Here is a 12343-nt window from a genome sequence, read left to right as displayed (position 1 = left end):
CCAACCCCAGGAAACTCTAGCTGTATGGTTGGGACGTCTGGTTGTGGAAATTGGGTCTGACCTGCTGAACTGGGAAGAAGCAAGCTTCTTGGTCAGACAAGCTTCGTGGAGTAGAGGACATGTCACTGACATCAACATGGTGACGTTTAACGCTCACTGGCCTATTCCACTGCCAGCGCTTGTTGCAGGACAAATTGGCCAGAAATCCCACGCATGGCATGATGGACGGCCAGAACATACCGGTGCAGAGCAACTTATGCTAGCAATCATCGGAGTATCATACTGTGCCTGGAACCCCAGAACATGTACATTGGGACTGACACCACTCCAACAAATAAGACCATGGCCTCACCGTCATCTACTAAACCCTGGAACCGTTCCAGTGACCGTTCACAGCATAGACAGTTGTCTTGAGTTTTATGGATGAAAGAACATCGTTGTCCTCCGGATTCTGCTTAACCCAATGGTGAACCAACCTGTGAGTAATCTTCTTCGTCAGTTGTCACGGCTGCGTATCCTGATGGAGCCAAGAATATCCAGCGATCGGGAACATCGACACCCGACCAACGCTCAAGGCGCAAGACATCGCGAATCCGATCTTCCACCATTGCCACAGAGAACACCAGAGGAGTGATTCATGTTTGGATTCCTCCTACAGCGTTCTGGACTCAGTAAACGGCAACTTCGGATTTTGGGAGACGCATGCCAATGGCGATTGGCATATGAGTTGGGTTTTCATTATTTGGAAGAGCTAGATGACGGCTCCTCGATGATTTCATTTAGTTGATCATGCGAGAGAGAGAGTTGGCTCCACTCTAGCCATGTTTAAACACCTGTATTGTATTTTTTTTTTAGAGAAGTGGTAGTGCATTTAACTAACCGCCCTATTGTGTGCGGGTTGTTGTAAATATTTTGATATACGTTAACTTATTTTCCGAGAGTTTTGTTTACAGGTTCAGGACTCAGAGTGCGTGGCGGAGAGAAGCCCTAAGAGACAGAGGGACAACATCATTGGCAGAAGCGAGGGCTTAACGTGCGACTTCGCCATGATGCCCACTGAAGCCCTAATCGTGCAGTTTTTTGTTATGAATCTGGTTATGTGTGCATGTGTGTGTGCCGGCTATTATTTAATTCGATCCCTGGAGAACGAACTTTTTATGTTAGCTAATTTTGTGTTTGCCCGTTTAGTTCAACAACCAGTTGTGAGAGCTTTCAACGACCCGAGTAACGAGCATGTGGTATAATTCAGCTGTGCCTTCAGCAAGGGGGGCGTTTTCTAAATTTTCCCCAGGTGGGGGCTAGCGATTGGCTTGCTAGCCGTATAAGAGGCTTGAGCGGTTTCCGCCCAAGTTGGATATCTCCGAGAATCCCAGGAGGATCCTGAGAACCCCGATTCCGAGAATTCCGGGAGAAATCTGAGAGAATTCCAGCAAGGAGTCCACGATTATCTCGTGGATTTCTACGTATATCTCGGACCGAATGATGGTTTGATCAGCCATCAAGAATCTCTCCCCGTCACTGGACGATCCCTGACGTACCCCTGCCCTGCGCGCTCGTTGAGAGTCACAGCTCGGACTCTCGTATCGGTTCAGAGAGCTCTCATCGTTCGAGTTTTCTTCTTTTCTTCTTTTCTTCTATCTACAACTGTAACCAAGCAAGTTTTCCTGCCTGCACCGCGACCATCTATGGTGTAAGTAAAACAATCTTTAATCAACCTCCACGCGTCAGTGCCTAATTCTAGTCCGCCGTGCCGACTTGCCTGGCCCACGAGCCCGGGCTGCTGGCCACAGCCCCTCGGCTCCGACAAGTACCTATTGGTCCCATTTTTCCATATGGGCCTATGTGATTTGACCGACACGAGGATTTTGTAGCACAGCCAGAAAGTGACCTCTAACTGCCCACTTTCTTAGGTCCATATTTAACCTGTTCTTCCTTTGAAGATTAATGGGTTTGATACAGTGATGGTGAATATTGTTGGTGAATAGTGAACCCATGGTTACTCTCTAATGAATGCAGATAAAATCCATGCCCCCACTATGTATTGTATATGTGCTACATAGATAATAGGTAAACTGCCTGAGGAGTGTTTTGCAGAGGTTGTTAAAACGGCTTTGGTTCCCTGTATTGTATCCCACTGCCTGTAAAACCAGATGCCTTAATTGCCAAGAAGATATTAACACTAATAAATGTAAAACACCTCTCTCTCTATACATTTATATATCTGTATAGCTGTGCCCATAGGCAAGTCAGTTAACCTCTCCGCCTCATTTTCCTCATCTATAAAATGAGGCTAATAATCATTTACATCGGAGAGATATTCTGAGAATTAACATGCTTTGAAGGTGAAAAGTGGGCTATGAATAGTGAAAGCATTATGCAGTATGACGACCCAGAGACTAGGCTATTGAGTGCCTAAGAGAAAACTTCATCAAACAGAAATTTGTTTATGATACCATGGCTAATGGAAGTGCTGGCACAGACTTATGCGAGCTGCCTCTCTGGGCTCAGAGATAGTTAAAACTTGAAAAGTTCCCCCTTCCACCTCCCCCCACCTTTTTTTTGGGTAACAATTTAACTAATTTGCATTTTTCCTGATGTAGGACTTGCATTTTTTTCTGCCTTAGACATGGTCAGATCAACTTCAGGAGCTTGAACACAGTAGTTTAAGTGTTCCCTAGCTAGTCTATTCACATAAGGATATTTCTTAAGGGAACCGGTCCATTGACTGGGGAAGTTTAAGTTGGATATTAGGAAAAATTTCTCACTAGGAGGGTGGTGAAGCACTGGAACAGGTTACCCAGAGAGGTGGTGGCATCTTCATCCTTGGAGGTGTTTAAGACCTGAGTGGACAAAGCTTTGGCTGGGATGATGTAGTTGGGGCTGGTCCTGCTTGGACGAGGTGGCTGGATTAGATGTGACCTCCTGAGATCCCCTCCAACCCCAATTTTCTATGATTCTAGGACATTAAATTGATTCTAATTTTGCAGTGGGGAACATAGCCAAAAAACCGAACCAGAATAGCTCCCAAGGTCTATCATGCATATAATATTCTTGATCCAATCCTTCCCGATGCCATAATTACCTGAGAGGGTTAAGCACATTTTTTTAATTGCATTTTAGCAGAATGGCTGAATAACTCTATAATAACCTGTTGTTGCCTTTCTCATGCCTTCCTCTGAAGCACCTAGCCCTGGCCACCGCCTTTATCTGTTGTGGGGATTCCTATGGTCTTATGATAATCTGAAATTGTAAAAGACCTTTCCTAACCGTTCCACTACAATAATGCCCATTCTGTTAAATGTCACCGAAATTCTGACTGAAATGCTGAATAATATAGAGGTCACAAGCAGGGATCCTGGTTTTCTCTGATTAAAAAAAAAAAAATTGCCAATTTTTGGTTTTAAAAAAAAGTAACCCAAATCCATCTACCGTGTATATATGGTATTTCATTGAAATCATGGACAAATGTAGATTTGGGGTTACTTTATTTTTAACCCAAAATTGGGGATTTTTTTTAAATCGGAGAAAAGCAGCATTCCTAGTCGTAAGAACTGCAGGGAGCTGACAAAAGTGTCAATGTTTAAGGGCAAACCTGATCCTTGATCCTTTCAGTCCGTGCACGTGCCATTTCCAGCTCACAACAGGATGAGTTACAAGCAAAGCCTATGACTTGAGCGAACATAATTCTTCCGTGTCTCGTCTGAATTCTCCTTGTAGAAATGCAAGTACAGCTAGGTTAAGAACATTGAACAAATCTCTCTCAAAGATGACTCACGCTATTTGTTCTACTACAGCACATGTTTGTCTCCTTCTCATCTGATAGTAACATCAAAAACGATGAATCATTTTTGCATTAGCAAGAACCAAGCCTGAGAGCTGCCCGTTTAACACTTCTCCTCGCGTCAAAATGAATCATCCCCTTATCATGGTCTTTGCTACCCCAGAGGAGCTGTCAACACGAGTCCTGTGCACTCCTCCATGTTTGAAATGAATATTCACTCAAAATTAGAAACACGTACGGTGGTATACAAGCCAAGAAAACAAGCGCAGCTACTCTCCTTGTTTTTTGATTGTGGGCACATAGCTGTCACGGGTCTTGGTGGTCATGTTCAAGGACCAAAATGTATGGAAAGAAGAGACAAAGTTGCACAAAGGAGATTGTGTAACCTATAGCAACGGTAGATTTATGAGCATCACTTTGTGTTTCTATCCCATCTTTTCCAAGGTGAACCTTGAACTTTATAACCCTTCAAAAGCCTCTCAACAGTTGTGGTGAGGCAGCCCGAAACCCTTCAGAGGGACTGATTCAGACACACGCAAGGCTCTGGTTTTCAGAAATGATGAGCAGTGTCAAGTCCCCGAGATGAGCGAGAGATGAGAAAATCACGTCTAAATGACTGGCTCAGAGCATACGGCAAGTTTTGGAAAGTCCCGGTGTTCATACTGGCTGCGTACCGATCCGCGGATACTTCTTTTGCTACTAAAATGACCTTCAGTGAATGAAAGGGAGACGGTAATTGCAGCAACCGGTACAGTGGACACCTCACCTGAATCACTTTTATGCCGGCATCCCTCTTGTAACAGGTGTAAATGAGAAGAGAGGTAGGCCCTGAGAGGGGAAGAAGAGGATTGCCTTTGGGTGAGATGACCCCAGGGGTGCTTTCTAAGCCCAGCTGTAGGAAAAGATGTACTTTGCTCAGCTGGATCCCTGAGGAAGCGTCTTCTCCTTCCTTGTGACGACAGCCCGGTGCATGGGCTGTGACGTAGCCGACAAGGTCATGCTTCCTCCCTGGACAAGAAAGCATGCAGTGACATCTGTGAAAAGCAACTCCTCTCTGCAAAGTGTCGGTGCAAGCAGCACACACGCCGTGCTTTGGAAACCGCTGCCTGCACCACTCCTTATTGAGATGTCAACACATCCCCGTTGTAAATTGGCACATTATATGCTTCATTAGGATACAATATCAGAACGGGAAGCTGTACCGACAACAATATGGTCTGAGCATCTGTGCAGCCGCTAGAAAATGGCTGACGGTGGGCAAGCACCGTTTATGTCAGCGCCTAATTCTGGTCAATGGCTGGAAATAATTTTATAAACCCTACCAGCCGCTTTACATTTGGAAAGGGGGGACTGGCCAAAGCAGCTCTCTCTCGTGCTGTTTTCCAGACGGTGCACAAATTTGATCCACAACGGTGTCTTCAAAACCGGCTGCCGCTGTGCTGAAATTTCAGCTGGCCGCAGGCCCGGGACGCTTCTCATCAGGGTGTGATAATATCAGCGGTGTTTGAGAAGGGATCTGTGTTGGTGGTGTCTGGGGTCTGGAGCATTTTCATCCTTGTATCCCTGCAGGTGCATTTTAAGCTGAGGTGTGGATTGCGAGCTGGAGTCCACGAATGGAGATTTTCCTAAATTGAAGCATATTAGGACCTGAAGCACTGCATGCTCTCCGAGGGCTGGAGTATGATGTCTGCCCTGCAGCCTGCCGTTGAAAAAAATCCAGTTTGAGTCCTGAGGCAGCAAGGAGCTTTGCACGGGGTAAACTGGAGTATTCCTGCTCTGCAGGTGGGGCTTGTAGCTCATGCTGGGGTTTCTTTTTTGGGGGGTTGTGGCTACACTGCTACCTGTGTTTGAGCTGGCTTGAGTGAAGCACCGAGAGGTGGTGCAGTCTCCATCCTTGGAGGTGTTTAAGACCCGGGTAGACAAAGCCGTGGCTGGGATGATATAGTTGGGGCTGGTCCTGCTTGGAGCAGGGGGTTGCATTAGATGTGGCCTCCTGAGCTCCCTTCAACCCTCGTTGTCTATGATTTTATGATCCTAAGCAGGTTCAGAAGAGATATTTATTTGTGTGGCAGGGGTACTGAACTGTGCTTAGGATGTTATATGTAATGGCTCTTTTACCGGGGAAAGCTACACCTGAGCTCTTTAATGCCGTGATCCTGCCTAGAGCTGGGGGTTGGACTAGATGATCTTGTGAGGTCTCTTTTAGGCCTAATTTCCTATGAAGCTATGGGCCAGGAGGGAATCTCAATTTGGTATCAAAGGGTAGGAGGTTAGCAGTGCATTGAGGGTGGGAAAAGGGAGATGCCCCATGGCTTTCGAGTACCAAAATGGAGAGTGAGACACTTTTGGGTATTTGTCCCTGGTCAGACACACTCACTAGTAGCGGCAAGCTAAAGCGTTAATAAATAATTATGCCTCTTGTTGAAATGCAATTAGCATGTTACTTTGTAGTGTTAGTAAATGGGGAGAAAGCTTTGTACAACGCTAGGCCCTTTGTATCATTAAATGCCGAGTATTTTGGTGGGAATGTTAAATGTCCAAAAAGGGATAAATCAGAATGTAATTATTGTGTTAGAAGATAATTCTCAGAAACTGAAATGGATTTAAGGAAAGCAAAAAAAAAAGCAATGAAAGGTGTAAATTGAATCTCCATAATGATGAGGCATTTGCATGATATCAAACACGCAGATACCCTATTAGCTGATAAATAACCCCACTGCTGGTTACCTTGGGGAGCTGTGTTTGCATTTTATGATAATTATTTCTTGTCTTGGGGCATTTACTGAAAAAAAACCCTGCAAATAGAAAGTTAACAATAAATTTTTATAATTAAATTTCAAGATGAATCAAGACTTTATAGACATAAACTCTTTGATTTGTGACATAACCGTAACATTTTGCTAGCATGATACCATCTATATTATGGAAATATTCCCAATTATGAACATTTTCATACAAATGAACCCAACCAAACTGGCAATAAAGTAGCAAGGAGTGTATTTTGATACTCCATAGATGTGATCATATTATTAAGGATGACATCTTTGTTAGTTCCAAAAACAAATGGAAAAAACCCTACAGTTATTTTTGTGCAGAGGATAAGAACCTGGGAAACAGAAATGAAAGTCAAGAAAATAAGATGAACTTGCTGAAGTTTCTCAGGCTAGTTGTTAGCAGCCCAGGAGTGGCCCAATGGCTCAGACATGACTGGGGTCCAGCGGGGCTGGGAGCCATGCACGCCTGTAGAAAATGTGTATCCTAAAAGGCTTATGATGCCAAGGGACCAGGCAGACCAAGTGTGGGTTAATATTTCCATTTCAGGATTAGGCATCGATGATCATTGAGATCCCACGTAAATCTATGGCACTGCCGAGGCTCCAGGTTTATTCCTTGCTCATAAATGCATCCTTTCTCTGCACTGTGCTGAGATACAAAGCACTGTAGAGCGCCCGCAGTTTGCTGGCCACCTGTAGCTGCTATTAATTTCAAGGGAGTTGAGGAAACATTTTGTCACTCCGGAGACACTAGGCACGTTGTGTGGGGGATCCAGTAGGGTGTTCTCCATCATGGACTGAACAAATATCCCCAGGCAGGAGAACATTGCTAGCTGGAGCAAAATAGCCATCCCTTCCCTGCCCATAAGCAAGTGTGCTGTGAACCTCACACCATTTGAGAACTGCAGAATTAAGACTGGCATGGAGATTTTTAAGACCCAAATAGACCAAGCCTTGGCTGGGACAATGTAGTTGGGGCTGGTCCTGCTTGGAGCAGGGGGTTGGACTAGATGTCACCTCCTGAGCTCCCTCCCACACTCATTGTCTATGAGTCTATAAAATTTGTGGCTGAGAAATCTGAGCGCCCATCCTGGTTTTCAGCTGGATTTGCCAGCTGAATCACCCGCCGCTCCTCAATTTTCATCCTCTTTATCACCAAAATAGGGCACAGAACAAGCATGTCCAAACAGATGTAAACCACATTTGCAGAGGAGTTGGGGAGATGGTGATCATCCGGTCCCGCTGTTGCAGACATAAGTGGAATTTAGCAGCTGCAACCTCCTAACCCAGGTGCTCAGTTTTCTAGCTAGCTCAGTGAGTTAGCACTATCCCCTTCCTTTTCTCCTGCATAGAGATTAATGTGTTGGGGATCAGCTGGATGCTAGCTCGGCCCCTCTACCTAAGTCCTAAGCCTTATGTGTCTGGTTGATACAGACCTCCTAAATGTTATCACAGATGACACATGGCCTTGAGAACCACATTGGGAATAGTGATTTGTGTGTGACATGTTTTTAAGAATGTTGTAATTATTCCTCGTATCCCATAAAAATAGCCAAAGGCACCAGTCTTCCTCAAAAGCAACGCATGAGAACAAATGAGAAAATTCTAGTCAAAGTGGCTTTGGATTTCTGACAAAACCGGTGAGAACATTGTTCAGAAAGTGCCATTACATCCTTCTGTATTTTCCTCTCTTCCAGACTCCTTGTCCAAGCAACCCCTGGCTTGAGACCATTTCTGTGACATTTCCAGCAGATTGGTTTGGTTTGGATGGAATTGAAGAGGTTTTATGTGAGTACTGGGTTATACTGCAACACTCAACCATAGTGATGAGGAATATGAAGCACTCAACATGAAGAGGTAAGGCTTGAGGGGTTTTACACCGATTAGAAAATATGAGAACAGAATGGGTGGAAAGGTACAATTTTTCTCTTAACTAAGAATACAGGCAGTCCTTGACTTACAACGTTTCGAGTTACAACGTTTCGCACTTACGATGTTTATAAATTGACACCCGGTTTGAACTTTTTGACATCAGTTTCGACTTTACAACACTTGATCTGATGCAATGCCATGCCAGGGAACAAGTTCACTGCGTCACTCATCTCCCTGGGGAACGTCTGTCCAAATTTCCTTGGACACTTTCTTTAAGAAAACCAACGAGACTCCAGAAAAACCTGCAGCCAAGACCCGTGAGAAGCCTCCAGTCAAGATGCCTTCATAAAGTCCAGCAAAGTCACCTCAAAGAAGTCCTTCCAAATCAATGTGATTCCTATTTACAATATAAATACATTACCGTAGCTATATTAATCACCTATAATTGATTGAGTACGAAATTCTGGGGTATTTTTGGTGGAAATAGGGTATCAGGCCTTGGTTCAGGAACCAATCCCCCATTTATAACATTGTTTCCTATAGGGAAATCGGTTCTGAGTTACAACGTTACGACTTAAGACACGGTTTTCAGGAATCAATTGTATCGTAAGTCCAAGGACTGCCTGCACAGCAGTTGTGAACAGATGCTACAGTTCAAGAAAATGAAACCTTTCAATTAATTTATCGGGGAAAACATTTAGGAAAAGAACCAAAATCCAGAAGCTGGGAACAAACTGTTTTGTTGCCCCAACAGATATTGCAAGGTTAAATTTAAGCAAAGACTCGCTTATGATTCAGCAATGGGGCATAAACCAAGCACTGTACACTCTGAACCAGAAGCAGTAAATTAGCTTAACATAAGAGGCACTGCTGCCACCCCTGCCATGTTTTCAAGTGAGAGTGGCCGCGGGTGCTGTTCTTTGTGCTGGACTCACTGCCGTTAGCATGAGTTATATCAAGTTTAGGATCCTGCAGTATCTTGATGACAGTAACATTCGAGTGTGTTTATACTTCATAAGCTTTTGCTGAAAGAGTTTCCTTATCTCAACCTGCTCGCTAGCTGTTGTAACAGAGTACTAGTGGCTGGAAAGAAGTAGGCGGGCCGTTTATTTAACTTGCTATAGGGATGCTAGGCAGGCTTCATGATTCATGGGGTCTTGGTATTGGGATCCTTTATCTTTTAAATTTATGCAACTGAAGGTTTGGAAGCAGAACGGGAGGTTCAGTCAGAGAAAGAAGGTCTTCTCTTCCTTTGCAGAAGTATGTTTTCTGGGCTGGATCTTCAGCTGGTCCCAGTGAGCTGCTTTTGCTGGCCCTGGAGCCGTGTTCAGAGTTGCAGATCTGGCCTTCAGTTCCCATTCTTGGGCCTTTGTCACAAGGAAGCAGCCCATCCCAGCAGCAGCCTAAACTTGGCCTGCGGGGTCTAAAGGAGGATGCTTTAGATAAATCCACTTTGAGCATCACAACCTCCTGTTGATTTCAGTGGGAGGTTCTGCTTAAAAATGAGTTGCCAAATTGGCCGTAGTCAAAATAAAATGGGAACTGCTTGTGCATAAAGAAGGCAACTCTTCGGGTTGTCAAATTTATCTGGTATCAAACCAAGGACACTTGATTTGTTCCCACAATGGAAAGACTGGAATGAGACGTACTCCTGTGAGAATCAAATTCCCAGCAGGATCAGATGGTGGCAGCTGAACTATTGGATTTGGGGCTAGAGGGCAGCTTCCTGCCTTCCTGCTAAGTGAAATAATTTAAATTTTTACTTCTAGGGACTTTGTGCCCCTGGTGCCATAGAAGGCGAGATGCTGTTTGCCTTGACAGGTTCAGCACGATGAAGATTATTTTCCCCAACTGTTGATATTATCTGCACTGCAGACAGGGAGCAGATGTAGGGAACTGTGGATCTGCAGTTGATACGCGTTGTGTTTGTCTCTGGGAAGTTGCCTACTCTGTGAACCTTTCTCCGCTTGTAACTGAATGGTAAAGCATCTTTTATCGGGTGACCTTAGCATGCTTTATAAACACCGGCCATGCTCATCTTCCAGCGGCCGTGGGAGGGAGGCACATCTGACCCCTGATCCAAAGCTGAGGCACAGAACAATTAAACCCCATTTCTAGCAGTCATTTGTTGGGGACCCAGGCTGTTGGGGGTTCACTCTGGTCTCCATTTATCAGAAGTGCACAGCACCCACATCTCCTACTGAAGTCCTCTAGAGCGGGAAGCACTCAGCAGCGCAGGAGACTAGCCCCTGAGCCCCAAGCTGTCTCTAATGTTGTACAGTCAGGCCTCGATTTACCCAGTATTTTTTCACACGGTTTCAGTTATGCGCAGTCAGGTAATTGTGACCATTTATTTTCGTACATGGTTTGGATTCACTTTTACACTCTGCAGCTTGGTCACCAAGATGCGCAGATGCGTCTAGAATCAGCTGGTTGCTTCCTGCCCCCCCTCCGCCACGCTGCTCTCAGTGTAGCTGGTAAGTGTGTTGTGTTGTGTTGTGTTGGAAGGGGAGCAAGGAGGGAAGAGGCGTGGTGGGGCAGATCAATGCCCCCCATGGTGAGGGAGTGGTGAGGCTGGGGCAGGGGAGACTCTGCCTAGCCAGGGTGAGGTAGGTGTGGGATGGAGCCACAGCTCATTTGGTGTGCATGGGGGGTGGGGGTTGGCTCTGTCGCCGCCGAGAGCCGCGGCGAGGGGTTCAGGGCCTTAGGAGCCCTAGTCGGCGGGCGGGTACTTGTGACGCTTGGAGTGGAATCAGGTACTCAAGTGTTCTGATTGAACAAAAAAGGTTGTTTAATTACACTGCTCGTACAGTGCAGGCCAGAAGCTTGCTTCGATTACGGTTGTAAGCAAACTTGGGTCGGGCAGAAATTACAAAGTTCGTTTGGTTGGTTTGCAAATGTGTTCGGGGTGTTCGGGGTGTTCGAGCCGGCAGTCGTCTTACATCTCGGGCGGGGGTGTGCTAGGCCCCCTTGGGTCGGTGACGGGGAGTCCTTAGTGGTTGATCAGGCCGCTAAGTTCGCTCTGAAACACGCGTGGAGTTTGCTAGGCTCCACAGTGTACTCAGAGTTCTCCACGAGGTGTGTGTGGAGTTCTCCAACTTGGGCGGAAGCTGCTTCAACCTCTTATACGGCTAGCAAGCCAATCGCTGGTCGCCACGTAGGAATAATTTAAAACTGGCCAATAATAATGTGAATTTGCATATGAGTGGCGGGCACTTTTTTCTAAACTGTAATTTTCCACTATTGTAGCATTTGGTTACTGGGTTCAGGCATAGCGGAATTTTCCTCCATGACCTAGTTACTGCCACCAGAATGACTGACAGCAAAACTATGCCATATGTATCGACCCCATGGAATTTTCCTCTGTGCTATGTCATTTCTCCTCTGGGCTATACCAATTCTCCTCTGTGCTATAGGCATCTAATTAATGGGTTCTGACAGGCTCCTGCTGCTGCATGCACTCTGGGAGGGCACAAGAGGGGCACGTGACCCCCGGATTTGCACAGGGCAGGGCAGGCTGCACCTGCGACTGGAGCCATGGCTCTGCGGGGCTCTTCTCAGCAGGTGCTGAGCTGGACTGGGCTTGGGGCAGGTGGCGGCAGTGCTGGAAGGGGGCTACAGTAGGGGCTAGTGACATTTGGGGTGGCTGCAGCACCCTCCTAGCACCACCGCCACCCACCCTGAGCCTAGCCCTCACCGAGAAAAGGCCACCCCCGGCTCCAGCCTGCAGCTGCAGTCGACCTGCTCTGTGCAGATCTGGGGGCACATGCTCCCCCATATGCCCTCCCAGGGTGCACACAGCAGTGGGAGCTTCTCACCCCCTCCTCGCACCCCCTGGACGAGCTGTGACTCCTTCCTGTGACTGCCCTGTCCCAGCTGGGCAGCCCCTGCCCCCGCCCCACTCCCCCCTCACTGC

This window comes from Alligator sinensis, unplaced genomic scaffold (assembly GCF_000455745.1).
Source record: "Alligator sinensis unplaced genomic scaffold, ASM45574v1 scaffold564_1, whole genome shotgun sequence".
NCBI lineage: Eukaryota > Metazoa > Chordata > Crocodylia > Alligatoridae > Alligator > Alligator sinensis.
This window is presented reverse-complemented; position numbering follows the sequence as displayed.